The following is an 18,491-nucleotide window of genomic DNA, read 5'->3' on the forward strand; positions in this document are numbered from 1 at the left end:
ATCTGACTACTCACTGTAGATATTTAGGCTTGATATAAATAAATGCCCCCTGTTCTCTTCTATATCTTTCATGGAATTAAGATAAGGGAATAGAAGGGGAACTCATCAAATTTGCAGATGACACCAGGCTGGCAGGAATAGCCAATGCTCCAGAAGATAGGATCAAGATACAGAAAGATCTTGCAGACTTGAACACTGGGCCCTATCTAAGAAAATGAAATTCAGTGTAAAGTAAGCTTTTACATTTAGGCAAGAAATGTACCACAAATGCACAGTATAGAATATTTATTTATTTATTTATTTATTTATTTTTAAAATTTATAAACCACCCCACTCCCACAGGACTCTGGGCGGCTAACAATAAAAACAACATAAAACATGACAAAACAAACAGTACAATAACAGTCATCCAGGGGTCAGATTTTATAAACCCCAGGCCTGCCGGAAAAGCCAGGTCTTAAGCAGCTTATGGAAAACCAACAGGGTGGGAGTGGTCCTAATCTCCGGGGGGGAGCTGGTTCCAAGACATGGGTGCCATCACAGAGAAAGCCCTCCTCCGCGGCCCCGCCAAATGGCACTGCTTGGCCGATGGGACCTGAAAGAGGCCCAGCCTGTGGGATCTAACCGGACGAAGGGAACTATGATAGGTAGCACCCAGCTCAACAGTAGTAATTGTGAGAAGGATCATGGAGTCCTAGTGGACAATCACTTAAATATGAATCAGCAGTGTGCTGCAGCTGCCCCCCCCCCCCAAAAAAAAACCCAACACAATCCTAGGCTGCATTAACAGAATGGTAGAAGCAAGATCACGTCAAGTGTTTGTACTACTTTATAATGCCTTGGTAAGACCACATTTGGAATATTGCATCCAGTTTTGGTTGCCATGATATAAACAAGATGTTGAGACTCTAGAAAGAGTGCAGAGAGGAGCAACAAAGAAATGTTAGGGGACTGGAGGCTAAAACATACAAAGAACGGTTGCTGGAATTGGGTATGTCTAGTTTAATGAAAAGAAGGACTAGGGGTGATATGATAGCAGTATTCCAATATCTCAGGTGTCGAAGCAAGAACATCCGATGTTAGCAGTGTTGACATTTGGGGTTGCCACAAAGAAGAGGGAGTCAAGTTATTCTCCAAAGCACCTGAAAGTAGGACAAGAAGCAATGGATGAAAACTAATCAAGGAGAGAACTAATCTAGAACTAAGGAGAAATTTTTTGATAGTTACAACAATTAATCAGTGGAACAACCTGCCTCCAGAAGTTGTGAATGCTCCAAGTTTTTAAGAAGAGACTAGACAGCCATTTGTCTGAAATGGTACAGGGTTTCCTGCCTGAGCAGGGGGTTGGACTAGAAGACCTCAAAGGTCCCTTCCAACTCTGTTATTCTGTTATTTAAGGTCAGGATATATTTACACATAACATTAAACCATAATATATTTAAATCAATTTTATTAAACAAATCCTGGTTTTAAAAACATAATATCTGGGTGACTATATTTATACATTCTTAAAACCCTAATGAACCTTAAATCATCCTCCCAATTCTGTTTTTCTCTTGCTTTCTGAGTAAGTTTATAGCAACTAATTGCTCCTAGCAAATGGAGAGTGGAATGATCAAAAAAGAAAAGTTGTTCCTGCAGAAGAGGAAAATTATCTACCTGGATATGTGCTAAACTATTTTAAGAGACTAGACAGTTATAATTAATTGTGCTTCTTTATGTTCTCGCCTCTTTCCTTTTTTTGTTTTAGTAATAGCCTGTAATCAAGGCATTGATGCATTTACTATGTTGCTTATTATTTTCCTGCTTGCCATTCTTCTCTGGTACAGAATTATTGTTTGCTGAGGCAGGTAGCAATTGTATCTTATTGATAGCCTTTTTGAGGTGACTGGTAATGTTTGGGGTGTCCATTCCATACCCAAAGAGAAGTATGCATCATGTAGCATTAATTCCTATGTGACTGAGCAACTGATTATCATAAAATGATGCATCTCTTCTGACCTTGCAAGAAATGGCCAAGAAATGGTGGGATTTATTATACACAAGAAGAGACCTTTCCCGGGTCTTCAGTCTAGAGCCCAAGAAGCAATATATACTATCAACGTGAACTGCAAATTAAAAGTTAGAGAGGGAACATCATGCTGCTCTATCATATGTTGTGCTCCAGATCTGCTCTTTGGGTAGCAAAGATGTAGGCCCATTGAAATTGTATGGTAGCTGGGCAAACCAAGTGTATCTGTGTTTGCCATGGAAACATTGTAGTGAGTTTTTGTGGTGACAGGAGGTGATGGTTAAAAAAAAAAAAGATTGCTCTAATATATTTGCCTAGAGTTGTTGCAGAGGTTTATGCCCCTTTTTGTAAATGGTGTTGTGCTTTTAAAATATGAAAACTACAGTAATGCCTGATGGAAACAACATAGAATTAAGGAACAAGAGATTTCGGGTTTTGTTCCCTTTTTTTTTCTGCACCTCAGGTGGGTGGCTTCACCAGAACCACAGTTAACAACATCACCGGAGAAGAAAGGGTCCACACTGATTGTGGAGATTGGATCTTGGCCAAAATGCCTTATCTGGCTTCTGCAACAATACCCATATGAGGACACTTAAAATCTGCATTTGTGAGAAAGATGTGAATCTGCAGGATAATATGTACAGCTGGAAAATTTGAAAGGGTAACTCTTTGAAATCAGGGCAGCCTTCCCCAGTTGGCCTCAACACCATCGGTATGCTGGCTGAAAAAGTTACAGGTTGTAAATCTTTGTCTATTCAGTGTTATATGTATCCTTTCGGGAGGCATCCCTACAACAGCTGGAATAAGTGGTTAAGGGAGTAGCAAACAAGAATCAGTTGCTCCTTCCAACAGCTTTGTAAGATTGACTGAATAGAATAGATGTATAAGCTGTCAAACTCCACTGTGCCTCTATGTAACTTCATTTGTTCTCAACTCAACAATGTAACTTCATTTGTTCTCAACTCAACCTATCCCATAGGGTTGTTGTAGTGGGAAGAAACAAGAGGAGAGAGTGAAATATATGCTGCTTTCAGTTTCTTAAAGAAAGAGTGGGTATACATCTAAAAAATTAAATATTTTTGAAACTGTCATTGTACTATAAAGGTTTTTAACTAATATAAGACATTCAAGGGCAGCGTTATAGTAAGATATCCAGTTAAAATATCTAATTAGAAAAGAAATAGACAAGATTATGAAAACAAAAGAAATAGACATTCATTATTATAAGACTGATGAACTAATTTCTGTAATGTTTTGAACAAGAGGGATTAGGGAATTTCCAAACTTTTGCATAAGCTTGTTTATTTTTTTGGGCAGTCAACCCTAACTGAAGACCTCTTTAAATTGGTCCTTAGCACTGTTTTCTACTTTAAAATTAAACACCTTCTCTTTCTTCCCCCCAAAACAGTCTCTCCATTCAACACTCCACTGCAGGGGTGTCAAACTGCTGTCCCGCGGGCCAGATACATCATAGCGAAATCGCGCCCACTCTATTGCCGGCAATGACAAAAAATTCATGCTACATCGCGACCCATCACGTGACATTGCAAGTTTGACATCCCTATTCCATTGGATATCAATCTGCTGATGCAATAAGGAAGCGAAGCATGCAGCTGAGTGTGAACTGTTACCTCTGTTCCCATCACTATGGCACAGATACCTTTCAATCCAATCAGGGAGAAATTATTTTTCTCACTCTATTCCACAGAGGTTCCTTTCCCTTTAGTCATCTTTGATACCCAGGAACCATTTAATTTTCTGTCTGAAAGGGAGAGATGCTGGTGGTCAAGGAGAGTGTGTCAGGGAAGCAGCTGCTTACATTCACTACTCTGAAGTGAACAGCAACCAGGAAAACTGTGACAAAAAAAGTGAGAGCTTGCAAGTTTGTCTAGATTTCATTTTTCTGATTCAGTTTCATTATTTTAATTTATTCTCATTGTAAGTTCATTCAATTTGGGTCTATATCAGTTCCTTGTCTGTCTCAGTTTTACCCTGGGAGTGGCAGAGAAGTCCATCAGGTTTGCCCCCTTTTAATGCCAATTCACTCTCCTTAAATCTATATATGAACTCCTTTTAAACTTCTATGGTGTAGTTTATAAATCTACAACTTAGATGTGCACAAAAATAACACAGTACATATATTTGCATCATGAATTTAAAATAAGTTTGTAAATTCACTATGCAAATATATGTACTTTGTGTGTTTTTGTGCACATCTGAATTGTAGATTTATAAACTATACCACAGAAGTCTAAAAGGAGTTCATATATAGATAATAGATTCAAGGAGCGTGAATTGGCATAAAAAATGTAAACCCGACTGATTTCTCTGCCATTTGCAGGGTGAAACTGGGCAAGATGAGGAACTTGTATAGAAACTTTGTTGATTAAATCATTCCATTATATCAAATATATAAAACTGATACAAAAATACAAATAAACTAGTTTATAGTAGCAGTTCTGGTAACAGAATTTTGCAAGTTTGCAAATGCTTCCCCCTCACTCACTTTACCTTTTGGGGAATGGGGGGGGGCTTGTCTGAGATATTTTCTCAAGTTATTTTCTGACTGTTGCCTTGGAAGCAGCTCTTCCTCCTATCCTTCAAGGCCATTTTCTCTCCTCTTTACAATATGACCTTCTCTAGCTTCTGAGTCCAGAGTAGGTTAGCCAGTTGCTAAAAAAATGTCAGTCAAAGTTATATATACATTTAGAATTTATGTGTGTGTGTGTGTGTGTGTGTGTTTTGTATGTTTGTGTGTATATATGCATATGTGTGTATATATGTGGCAGAATGGTGCATGTTCTCCTTGCCTTTAAGCCAGTGGTGGGATTCAGCCAGTTCGCACCAGTTCGGCAGAACCGGTAGCTAATTTTTTGTTGCCCAGGCCCAGAATGGACTTCTGGAAGTGGCATCCACACAGAGAACCAGTTGTTCACATATTTGAATCCCACCACTGCTTTAAGCCATATGTTCTGAACAACATACCCCCATCTCCAATTTCTGTGATCCCAGCTTTGCCACTTTATTCAACATGGGTGGCAACAGGTGGCCCTCCAGTATCTAATCTTAGACACACACCTGTTGCACTTTTGGGTGGGAGCTATATAAGGGGATAGTGGGGCAGGATGGGAAAAATCAAAGAAGATATCTTCTCTAGAATTCATGCCATCTTTTCGGATGGAACCAAACCAGAGAGTATTTGGATCTTCAGCTGATTTCAAACAGCATGTCTTATGGGGATTCTTTGTTCCATATAATAAAGAAGGTTGGGAACTAAGACTTTAAATGTGCCTATCTACTCTCTCCTGTTAAATTTCCAGAAAGTTTGACAGGATGCTGGATCTGGACCTATTCAGCAAACCAAATATTGTAGCCATAGCAACACACAATTCAACTTTAAATTCTCTGTCTCACAGAAATGCAATTTCTTTTATGTTGTCTTTCTCCTTTTCTCTGCATTTTTATATATTTATGAGGTTTATAATGGCAATCATGGCTTCAGGTTCCTGCCTCACTCAGTCACTAACTGCCTGGAAAACTTGATTTAAGATCTCAATCTAGGAAACAGGCAGGGTCCTTTGAAATCACTAGCTTGCTGTCTCAGAGAACATCATTATGAGGTACCTCTGGGAAACAGTAGCAGGGAACAGAGTTCCCACCAATGTGCAGGTAGAAATTGCAGGGGGAATTCAGTAGCTACCTAATTCCACCTGTCTTGGCTTCTCTAGGTCTAATACAACCTCCCCCAATTCTGGGAACTGCAAAGTAGGAATTCTAAGAGATCCAGCACAATTCATTTTGGAAGCATCATGTTAAAGGAAGGCTACTACTCTGGAATAACAAAGTTTCTTGAAGATGAGTTTTCCTAATACTTTACGTGACTGAGCTTACAATACATTCCATATTTTAAAAAAGAAAGACAGTGGGAACTCATGGAAGTGTTTGGGCTTTGATTTCTGTAAGGATCATTGCTGTTTCTATTTTGTGTTACTACAAAAAAAATTTACATCACTGGGTGGGGAGAGATTTAGTGGGGCATTTTCTAGAGTCTCTGGTTGGGAGCCACCAAAAATGGGTTTGTAGCTGCATATTGTTCATGGCCAAACATTGTTCACCTTTGCTTTAAATAAAATTAAATATGGAAATAAGTAGTATTATAGAAGTTGATTTTCAAAAATTATATGTATTTGCTTTCAGATCAAGAGGACAGGTTCGGGCTGTGATTATCTTTTTTTCTGGCTGTCTCAACAGCACACTTGCTAGTTAACCCTCATAGCTGCCATTAAAAAATAAAAATGTTATTGTATTTTAATGTATTTATTCTGCATTAAACACTAAGATTCAGCACACTTCCAAAAAAAATCTAGAGGGAATGTTGAGATTTGTATAAGCACCACATCTTCATTTTATTCACCAGAGCTAATTGAAAGAAGATACAGTTATTTTAAGAGCCAGTTAATGAATAACAGAAAAGTGCTGTCCTTGGGTGAGGACCAAAGTACTATTGGCACCCTTCAAAATCATTTTGTAGGATATTTGGTAGGTTGTGTGTTACATCTAGCTAAGTGTTTTCCTGGTTGAAAAATTCAAAATTCTAGATCAAGATTGCAATTAGGTGCCAATTTTAAGGCTTGTGGACTTCAATTCCCAGAATTCTTTAGTCAGCCATGCTGGCTGGGAATTCTGGGAATTGAAGCAATAACAATGGCACTTAGACTTATATACCACTCCATAGTGTTTTGTAGCAATATCAGCACATTGTCAGCACATTGCCCCCAACAATCCTCATTTTACCGACCTCTGAAGGATGGAAGGCTGAGCCAACCTTGAGCTGGTCAGGATCTAATTTGAGGCTGTGGGCAGAGTTGGCTTGCAAGACATCCCTGATTGCAATCCTGTAACCCTTAGGATGGACTCAATTCTACTGTCCTTTTATAAGACCCAAAGTCCTGGTTCTGTGGTTTGGTCTGGGGCCCCGAGTCTGTGAATTGTCCAATCTCTTGGTTTATTTATTGTGTCATCATCCTCAGCTGCTGTGCATTCTAATATTTATATTTATGATGGAAATGTGTTTTTTAATTTCTTTTAAGATTGTTCATCACCCAGAGCCACTTGCAGAGATAGGCAGCCATAGAAATTGAAAAAAATAAGTAAACAAATAAAGCCCAACCTGGCTGGCCATAAACCCTACTAAATCAGTAGAATTATTTCAGAGTTAAGGGATTCATATACAGCAACTTATAGAAATCATCCCAGGCTATGTATGTGTAACTTTATTTTTAAGTTTGAATTTTATCTATCAGCTGTTTGGCAGAAGAACATCTTCTCCCTTTGCAGCAGTGAATGTCTAGTTATGTCAAATAACTATTTGGTGCAAGTGGAAAATATCTATTAGTAATGTGGAATTGTAATGTCTGAGAGAGTACTGTGTGAGGCTATGATGTTACATCGGCTTCCTTAGAGTTTCTGAAACAAAAGCTGGAAGGCTACTAAGATACGTGTAATAGTAGAAGTCCTACATCAGCAGAAAGTAAGAATAAAAAATGGTTGAAGTTCCATCTATTTTCATGATTCTATAACTACAAGGATGCGGGGCCCATCTTAAAATCTTATCTTGCTGGAGGTATGTCTTGTTCTTCAGCTTTTATTGGCTGCTTGCCTCAAGAAAATTAAGCAGATGTGGCCATTGGGGTAGGGGTTGAAATACAAGTAGTCCGTGACTTACGACAGTTCATTTAGTGACAGTTCAAAGTTACAACGGCACTGAAAAAAAATGACTTATGACCATTTTTCACAGTTGCGACCTTTGCAGCATCCCCATGATCAAAGGATCAAAATTCAGATGCTTGGCAACTGGTTCATATTTCGGACCATTGCTGTGTCCCAAGATCATGTGATCACCTTTTGCGACTTTCTGACAAGCAAAGTCAATGGAGAAGCCAGATTCACTTAACAAACCGGGTTAGTAACTTATCATCCACAATGATTCACTTAACAACTGAGGCAAGAAAGGTCGTAAAATGGGGTAAAATTCACTTAATAAATGTCTCACTTAACAACAGAAATTTTGAGCTCAGTAGTGGTTATACGTTGAGGACTATCTGTAGTGAGAAGGGTTTAGCTTTTCTTGCTTAATATCTCCCTGTTTCCCTATGGTTAAAAGTTCAAGAAAGGATGGAAAGAAAAAAAGAAAAGCAGTCCCCAGGCCACTGACTTTCTCGGTTTGCCAGGTAGGGCTATTGTTAAGTGTGCCAACATTTTACTGGCCCGGCTGCTAGGCTTTTGACAGGAGCCTGGCAGGCCGACATTTAGCAGATTGAGCTGTTTTGGCCAGGGGTTAAGTGCTGAGGAAAGCTTCTCCATCTAAATGTGTATATCACAGACAGAGAAGAGCCAGTAAAAAAAAAAAAAAAGTTGCCTTAATAACAGTAACTTTGTCTCCCCCAAAACCTCCAGAAAAGCTGGATTTCTGAAATAGATTGCATTATTCATAAATATAAATTATTTGGGAAGTAATTCTTGCCTGATTAATTTTTGGCAACAGTGATCCTTCATGTGATGTATTTCTTCCCCATTTTTAAGTGCTGCTGCACTTATTTTAAAAGAGACTGGAGACAGCTGGATATAGTGGTAGGCTAGATAAGTGACTTTTTTTTTTCATTGCTGGGTATGCATCACTATATTTACAAAGTGATAAGAGGGCAGCTAGGGAAAGTGTGCTGTTTTTGTTCACAGTAGATTACAATAGCTTGTAAACAGGGTCAGACTGCTTGATTGCCAGAAGCCATAAGCTATTAGAACATTCATGACCAGCATCTTTTGAAGAAGGTCGTAAACAAGTACATTGGATGATTCTAGGTGGCTAAGAGGGCTACAGAGGGCTACAGAAAGAATAGCCAATGTCACTGGTATGAGAGTTCAGCATCCATCAGCCCTGCCTATTCCCCAGACCTCAGCTGTTGCAAAATAAAGCCATTTCTCTGAAAATTTCAGCCATTTGGGGCCACATAGCAAAGATGCTGGAAAGCTAAATTTTTCAGAGAAGGTCTCAATCACAAATGGCTAAAAACAAAATTATAGAGCAATCTTTGCTGATGGGGAACAGGAGGAAATGTGATTCATTTTCCTCTGCCAGGCAGAGTAGGCAGCAGAAATTACTAACTTAACCCTTTCCCCTTTGCAAGTTCCAGGTCTCTAATGTTTGTTTGTTTTTTTAACTGCCTGTTTTCAGGAGCCGGGAGAAATAATGACAACTGAGGTCAGCCGTTGCTTGAGAGCAAGCGGTTCCTAATGTGATGTGGGAAAATGGTTAATGGCCAGCTGAGTGATGCTTCAGACTAGATGCAAACCCAACACTTGTCTGCTCATCTTTTTCAGGGTCTCACAGCTGTCTTCTACTGCTGCCATATGATCCAGGAAAAGGGCCAACCTCTTAAAGGTATTACAGACAGGGACTACGGTTTCTCATGCCCACCCCTGAAATAACTTTCTGGAACAGAATCCAAAGCACAGCACAGTCTTTGTCAGTAAAACTGCTACCCTATTGCTTATGCAAGGGCAAGATGTGGAACAGTCTGTTTACCTGACGTGTCCTAGTAACCCCCTTTTGAAAGAGGTCACTTCTATTCTCAGGTTTCATCATAATGGGCATTGCATGACATAGTAGAAAATTGAGGGTTAAGCTACCCTTCTGCTCCACTATGCAGGTAGTCCTTGACTTACAATGACAACTGTGATCAGAAATTGTTAAGCCAGGCAATAGAGATGATCCTGATTTTAAGATGTTTCCTCCACAGCTGTTAAGCAGATCACTGCAGATGTTAAATGACATGTGGTTGATTCACATTGATGCGGCTTCCCCCATTGACTTTGCTTGAGGGAAGCTAGCTGGAAAGGTGGTAGATAGTGATCCCATGACACCACCCCCCTCAGATGTTGCCACATCATAAATGCTTGCCAGTTGCTAAGTGATCAGGGAGATGCTACAATGGTTGTAAGTGTGAGAACTAGTCATAAGTCACTTTTTTCAGTGCCACTGTAACTTTGAACAGTCACTAAACAAATGGTTGTAAGTCAAGGATTATCTGTACAGTCTGATTTGTCTAACCTGCTTGCAGGAAGCAAAGCTGGGAGCACCTGAATGTTTCACCATGGAAAATGAATGGTGCCAAAGTAACTGAGTTTGCTGACATTTCTGACTGCCACTCTAGGCTTCTCTTTCCTTCTTCTCCTCCTCCTCTCTCAAAAAACTGGGGAACATGAAAGTATTCTCAGTGTAATGTATATTCAACAAACAATACGTCAGTGTCAAGATTGGGAGGGAAAGACTGGAAATTTAAAAATCCATTAAGAAAAATGCTTTTTGACTTTGTAGATTAATATAATGTCTACAAAGCAGTTGAATTTATTTCTGGAAATTCTTCCGATTTAAAGGAGGGATTCAAGAATGCTTATGTTCTGTTCACATGTAAGGCAGTTCATCTGCATTTCAGGCATTCCCAGGTGTGGATGTGAACAATAGCTGCATGTTTCTCACGTTACTCAGCATGTGGTCCTCAATGGAACTGCATCTACATGGAGGGAAGTGTGTAGTGGGGTGCCCAAGGGCTCTGTTCTGGGCCCAGTGCTCTTCAACATCTTCATCAACAATCTGGACGAGGAGATAGATGGGGAACTCATCAAATTTGCAGACGACACCAAGCTGGCAGGAATAGCCAACACTCCAGAAGACAGGCTTAGGATACAGGAGGATCTGGACAGACTTGAACACTGGGCGCTATCTAACAAAATGAAATTCAATGGTGAAAAAAGTAAGGTTCTACATTTAGGCAAGAAAAACCAAATGTACAGGTATAGTATAGGGGGTACCTTGCTCAATAATAGTAACTGTGAGAGGGACCTTGGAGTCCTAGTGGACAATCATTTAAATATGAGCCAGCAGTGTGCTGCAGCTGCCAAAAAAGCCAACACAGTGCTAGGCTGCATTAACAGAGGGATAGAATCAAGATCACATGAAGTATTAATACCACTTTACAATGCCTTGGTAAGGCCACACTTGGAATACTGCATCCAGTTTTGGTCACCACGATGTAAAAAAGATGTTGAGACTCTAGAACAGCGGTTCTCAACCTTTTCATACGGCGACCCCCGGCCACACGGACGCGCTGCGCATGCGCGGCAGCGCCCCCTGAGGGGGAAAAATGGCGGATCGCGTTGTTTGGCGACCCCCGTAAAATGGTCGTTCGACCCCAAATGGGGTCACGACCCATAGGTTGAGAACCGCTGCTCTAGAAAGAGTACAAAGAAGAGCAACAAAGATGATTAGGGGACTGGAGGCTAAAACATATAAGGAACGGTTGCTGGAATTGGGTATGTCTAGTTCAACGAAGAGAAGGACAAGGGGGGACATGATAGCAGCATTCCAATATCTCAGGGGCTGCCATAAAGAAGAGGGAGTCAAGATATTCTCCAAAGCGCCTGAAGGCAGGACAAGAAGCAACGGGTGGAAACTAACCAAAGAGAGAAGCAACCTAGAACTAAGGAGAAACTTCCTGACAGTTAGAACAATTAACCAGTGGAACAACCTGCCTCCAGAAGCGGTGAATGCTCCAACACTGGAAGTTTTTAAGAAGAAATTGGACAGCCATTTGTCCAAAATGGTGTAGGGTTTCCTGCCTGAACAGGGGGTTGGACTAGATGACCTCCAAGGTCCCTTCCAACTTTATCATTATTATTATTATTATTACTTACTCCTGCTGTACTTTCCATAATCATAACAATCCTTTTATTTGACCCAATGAAGGGAGGCCAGCAAATAGCAGAACAAACCAGCTGGGTTAGCATAGTCAAGACAGAAGCAGGGAACGTTTTTCTTTTTCTCTTTTAGACAACTTTAGCCAATGTTTACTTCTACTGAGAGGAGAAATTGATGCTCCATCTTCAGAGCTGGACTTAAGAAAGGGTAGATGATAGCATTCTATCAGGAACTTCCAAGTAGCAATAGGAAATCTTCACAGAGAATCACTGGGTCTTTGATCCTATATATATTCAATTCCATGAAACCTTCTTCTGGATATAAGATAGAGGGATCGTATTACCAACTCTGTACCGGGCATTTAAAATTCATGTCTAAGTGTTGTGATTTAATCGAATCCCAGTTATGGGCATGGCCTGATCCAAACCATATAGTATAAAACTGTATTTTGTGTTGGTTTCTGAGGCATGCACATTACTATTGCAAATGGTATTTGTGTGATAAATAAGCAAGTACCAGAAGACCATTGTTTTGTGCTCTCCATAACATAATTATATTTCATAACAAATTAATAAAACAGTACCAAGAACTAAAGAGGTAAAAATATATATAGTTAACTTGAATTGATGTTAATTGCAAGCATATTAGTATTTGGCTAAGATATTATGCAGGTTATGTTGATAATACTGAATTTCAGCAAGTGAAATTTCTGCCTCTGTCCTTTAATTATGCTGAGTTGAAAAAAAAAACCTTGTTTCTATATCAGTATATGATAGACTGATTACACCAGTAAAATATACAGAATCATTCCATGGGGAAATAATAGACTTGATTATCCAATACCAAGTGAGTCAGTCCAGCTCCATTTATGGATGACTTAATTTTGCATGTACTTTTTGACTTTGCTAAAGATACTTTTATTATTTATTTAAACAAACATTTTCTAACCAATTCTTAAAAGGTTTAGGAAAACACTGGTTTCCAGCTTACAGTTTAAAGGTTTTCTGAACTATATATACCACATCCAAAAGAGGCATGATGGTTCAGTGGCTTAATCATGCTGGAGATGGCCTTTACTTTAGGGGGTTTGAGTTCTAGCATCATGAGGTGGGGTGAGCACCCATCACTTGCCTCAGCTTCTGCCCACCTAGCAGTTCAAAAACATGTTATATGTGCGTAAATAAATAGGTACCACTTCGGTGAGAAGATGAGCCGGTGCTTCATGCAGATGGTCAAATCCTTGCTGGCACTGGACCTTCCCAGAAGCAACACCCTTTTGTGATTTTGGTGGATGGAGAAAGCCCTAGATGATGCTATTTGTGTTTCTTTCTGGTGCGAAACTAGCTTGCACCCTTGGTGCGCTATGAATAGCATGCGAGCATGAACCAAAAGGGAGCCAAATAACTACTCTATATTAGCATTGTAATCTCCTGGCTAATGTAACATCACCATATGATAGATAGATAGATAGATAGATAGATAGATAGATAGATAGATAGATAGATAGATAGATAGATAGATAGATAGATAGACAGACAGACAGACAGACAGACAGACAGACAGACAGACAGACAGACAGATAGAGACAGACAGACAGACAGACAGACAGACAGAAACACATCTAAACTATGATTGGTCACACAGTCCGGCAGATATTTGGGCTGGATTTGGCATTTTTATTGACCTATTGAGTCCTTCCCAAGGACCTGGGATAGGCAGATGTCGTTTCTTGGTGTTAAAGGTATCATTGCAAGATGTAAGCTATTCCAGGTAAAGCTGCCTTTTGTAATTGACTGATGGTGATTTTGTCAGTGCTAATGGCCCAATCAATGAACCATACTTTCTTCTTTTCAATAACTATTTTATCAGGCACCTTATGAAAAAAAGGTGCCTGTTTGCTTGGATCTTAAAGTCCCATACGATCTTAGTCCACTCATTAGAATAGAATAGAATAGAATAGAATAGAATAGAATAGAATAGAATAGAATAGAATAGAATAGAATAGAATAGGATTTTGGAAGTCTTCTAGTCCAGCCTCCTGCTCAAGCAGGAGGACCTATACCATCTCAAACAAGTGACTGTCTAGCCTCTTCTTAAAAATCTCCAGTGATGGAGGCCCTACGATTTCTGGAGCCAAGCTGTTCCACTGGTTAATTGTCCTCACTGTCAGGATGTTTCTCCTTAATTCCAGGTTGCTTCTCTCTTTGATCAGTTTCCAACCATTGTTTCTTGTCCTGCCCTCTGGTGCTTTGGTGAATAACGTGACCCCCTCAAATACCAGAATACTGCTATCATGTCTCCCCTATTTCTTCTTTTCTTTAGACTAGCCAAACCCAAGTCCTGCAGCTGTTTTTCATATGTTTTAGTCTCTAGGCCTTTTATCATTTTAGTTGTTCTTCTCTGAATTTTTTCCAAACTCTCAACATCTTTTTTATGATATGGTGATCAAAATTGGCTGCAGTATTCCAGGTGTGGTCTTACTAGGGTTTTATAAAGCAGTACTAATACTTCACGTGATCTTGATTCTATGCCTCTGTTTAAACAACTCAGGATTGTATTAGCTTTTTTGGCTGCTGCTGCTGCACACTGCTGGCTCATAGTCAAGTGATTGTCCTTTAGGACTCCAAGGTCCCTCTCACAGTTGCTATTTTTGAGTCAGGTCTCGCCCAATCTGTACTTGTACCTTTGATTTTTCCTGCCTAAATGCAAAACTTTGCTTTTCTCCACATTGAAACTCAGTTTGTTGGATAAGGTATCAAAGAATGAAATAAGATTGGTTTAATACAATCTGTTTTTAACAAACCCGTGCTGGCTACTAGTTATGACTTTGTTTGCTTCTATTTTTGGCAGATTTGTTTTTTGATTATCAAAACCACCTCAACTTGATGGTCCCATACAATAGTTCAAATCCAAACCTCTGACAAAATTTTCAATATATAATTCTGGCAACCCAGGCATGACATTGCTTGTAGTCAGTTTGCAAAATTTTGCTGCAGCCGCTTATAAAATGGTCAAATTTTTCATCCTATATTATTATTGTTATCTATTCACAATGTGAAATCATAGCTGTCAATTCTTTAGCTGATGTTGGGCTTCATGTACTATACATTGAGTTCTTTCCAAGAGCCTAAGATGTTGTAATGTATCAGTGTAGTATATGTGGAGATTGCAGTAGTGTGGCTTCCACACTTGACAGAAGGATATTTTGCAGATGTGCAGATTTTCTAAACGTTGTCCGAGATATTTTGGAATGGCATCCAGTGTGCCAAAAAATCACTGGGACCGCCATAGCCAGGTTATGCCATAATCTTTCATAATCTTTTGATTATTATGGTTATTCAAAGATAATAGATGATCTATACTTTTAGATTTGATATTCTGATAAAGTTGAAAGCTTCCAGCAGAAGTAAGTATCTGAACTGAATGTCAATGAAAGAGATAAGAGAAAAGTTAAGTGTAATGCTACTGTTAAAAAAGAATATTATTGAGCAGACTCCACATCAATTTTAGTTGGCTGTTCAGGCCACTAATTTTATGGATAGATTTTTCAGAAATACTATAGTAACGTAGCCCCTGACTAAAACTGAATCAATAAAATGCCTATCAATTTCAGTGGATATAATCAAAATATCACTGAGCACTTTTAAAAAATTAATCTGGAGCACTGCACATGATTATTTTGAAAGACAAGATGACTTGCTTGTAATTGTGTTTACCTGGTGCTGTTTTTATATTCTCTACTAGCTGCGATTTGAGTTGGCATTTTGAGATGCATTGTACCAATCTAAAACAGAAAGCGTGTTCATTTCTTCCATAAGCTTGGCTGTTTCATTCCGGAGAGAAAAGGATTCCTTTCATAGAATCTCAAGTGTCCCTGGATTAAACCAAATTAGACATTTTAAAAAAACTAGAAAATAATTTAAAATATTAAGGCAGGTGATCAAGCCAAACCTTTGCATCCAAATTATAGGTAAAGAGTATATTGGAAGAAAGACAGTCTGCTCTTGCAAAATTAGAATGTAAATAGTCCATAGATGCTTACAACCTAAAGCCAGAAACAGCCCAGATAGAGATAGATGGAGCTTCCCAGTGGGACTACGGCCAAGAAGGAAGGAAGAAGTTCTGTCAGCATTTTACAAATCCAATAAATACTTGTGCAATGGTCTTTGGCAACATGCACCAATAGTGTATACCAGTGATGGCAATCCTTTTAGAGACCGAGTGCCCAAAAACTGGCCCCGCCCCTGCTCCACCCCCTGCCCTGCCCCCAACCCATCTGCCCGCAGGGCCATTCATCACCTCCAGGGCCCACCACAGATCGCCCAGGCAGCCCAGCAGCACCATGGCAGCCAGGCCCTCTGCCCGCGCCCTGCAGCATCAACTGTGGATAATGGGGCATGAGGGCAGAGTCTTGTCTACGCTGCCTGGCTGCCATGTCCTTGGCTGTGCTGCTCTACGGCCATGCTCGGGGGTGACTCTCCTCCAGGGGGGCTGCTGGTGAGGAGGGGGTCATGGGGAGGCAAGACTGGGGCAACGGCATGTGTGCCCACTGAGAGGGCTTTGAGTGCTGCCTCTGGCACTCGTGCCATAGGTTCACCACCACTGGTGTATACAGTCTATGCTTGTCTCTTTCCAGGTTCAACACTGCAGTACTATCCATACTGTAGGAAGGAAACTCTTCCCCTTTATCATGGCAGCAGGTATGGTCACTGGATAATGGCATTGAAAGCCTTCTTCTCTCTTCAGGGTGGCCTGAACCTATGGTGTACATTTGAAACCCAAAATTAATTGTACAAAGATCGGAATGGCAGTGACAATTGTCCTCCAGAGTACACACATTCGGTGGTGTTGTTTTTGAAAAGGAGAACTTGGAGAGCTCCATCTTATTTGGACCCCATTTAAAAGTCCCCACCACCACCATCATTCCTTTGAAAATGCCTTTACTATTTCCTGCAGCACCTGCCTTTATTTGCAACTTGCCATCTATGCAAGACTGGCTCTGATGCTAATTAACTTATAGGAACCGACACATCCACAACCCTGGGTGTTTTGGCTATGGCTTGCTGTCATAGCTTTCCATCACTGTTTATCAGGATGCTGCACTTCCTCAGAGCATTATTTATGGGGATGTTTCAATAGTCCTTCAAGTGGCCCTGTGAGCTCATATCTTTTTACCCAGGGCCAGCCTTAGTGTGTAGTGCTCTGGGCAACTGACACAAAATGCAGACATTATCTTCTGACTTCCATCACTGAACCCCATTTCAAAATCTGACTATGTCTATTCTGATGGCCGGCATGGTCTGGAGGGAGAAATTATTTGATGCTGTATTCAAGAAAGAGGCTTAAGGCTAGCAGTGCAGAAACCCTGTGCTCTTTGACCGATGGCCTTTAGGAGAATAATTTGTGGTTCTTGGGATATTTTAGTTTGAGTTTTCTATATTGCAGCTTAAAGAACGAGAAACAATGTCCTTTCCCCATAGGACTGGTTAATTGGTGACCTAAGGGCTCATACCAGCACTAATCACAGTGCTACTAAATAATCTTTCCATGTATTAACAAGGCATTTTCTAAATTTCATAAACAGCACCATCCTTCCAGTAAACATAAGAGGTATAAATTGGAAGCCTTTTCCTTCCTAGAGGTATAGATTCCCAGAGCTGTCATTAAAAAGTGCCCTTGTGCTCCTGGTTTATAACTGTAAATGAACCTCCCACTAACCAGCAGATCCTTCATAACAGAAGTCGGCCCATAGTCAGCAACAGATTAGACAGAGAAAGAGAAATCGCCAAGTGGCAATCGGGCAGTTAGTCAAGGAAGAGTCATGCAGATAGCCATTACTGCTAGCCCCAACATGTTTGATGGGGAAGCTGTTCTATTTTATATATTAGATATTTGGAAGCAAGAGACCAGCCAGCATGGGAAATTCTGGGAGCTGAAATCCAGCAACATCTTAAAGTTGCTAAGGTTGAGAAGCACTTTTCTACAAGTATAGAGTGCAGGGGATGGGTGCTCGAAGGCAGGAAAGGGGATCAGGTGTTCAGAGGCAGAAAAGGCACTCAGGGATGCTTTCAGAGAAGTTTTTTTTAAAAAAATAAAATAAAGTAAGATTTGAGAGGGTGGATATATCCAGGTCCCATCGTCAAATCAGGGTCATTTAATGAGACTCAGGCCTGAGTTCTGTGTCATAGTCTCTGCCTTTAGAATAGTACCCCATCCTTAAGGATGAAAGTTGTACCAACCCCGACACCCTTTTTAAAAAGCCTCAAAGACTTGAGATTTTTCCTCAGGTTAAAAGGTTAGGAAAGTATGCACCTTCTGAAGGGATTTTATTAAGTAACTGGGTGGGATTCAAATATGTGAACAACTGGTTCTCTGTGTGGATGCCGCTTCTGGAAGTCCATTTTGGGCCTGGGCAACAAAAAATTAGCTACTGGTTCTGCCGAAGTGGTGTGAACCGGCTGAATCCCACCACTGAATTAGGTGTATTTGTCCCTGGGTTATTGCCTATTTTTGTTTTTATTGCATTATGTTGTATTGTATTTATTTTTAACTTGTATGCCACCCAGAATCATCATGGGTTGAACAGCCTTATAAAGCAGATTTATAAATAAATACAAATAATTACATGTTTGTGGAGAATGAACATTAGAAAGACTAAAATGCACTGGAATTGTGATAAAAAAATACATATAAAAAAGATTCCAAGGACTTGTATTGATGTGAGCA

This window comes from Crotalus tigris, unplaced genomic scaffold (genome assembly GCF_016545835.1).
Source record: "Crotalus tigris isolate CLP2741 ecotype Arizona unplaced genomic scaffold, ASM1654583v1 scf7180000020033.632256, whole genome shotgun sequence".
Lineage (NCBI taxonomy): Eukaryota > Metazoa > Chordata > Lepidosauria > Squamata > Viperidae > Crotalus > Crotalus tigris.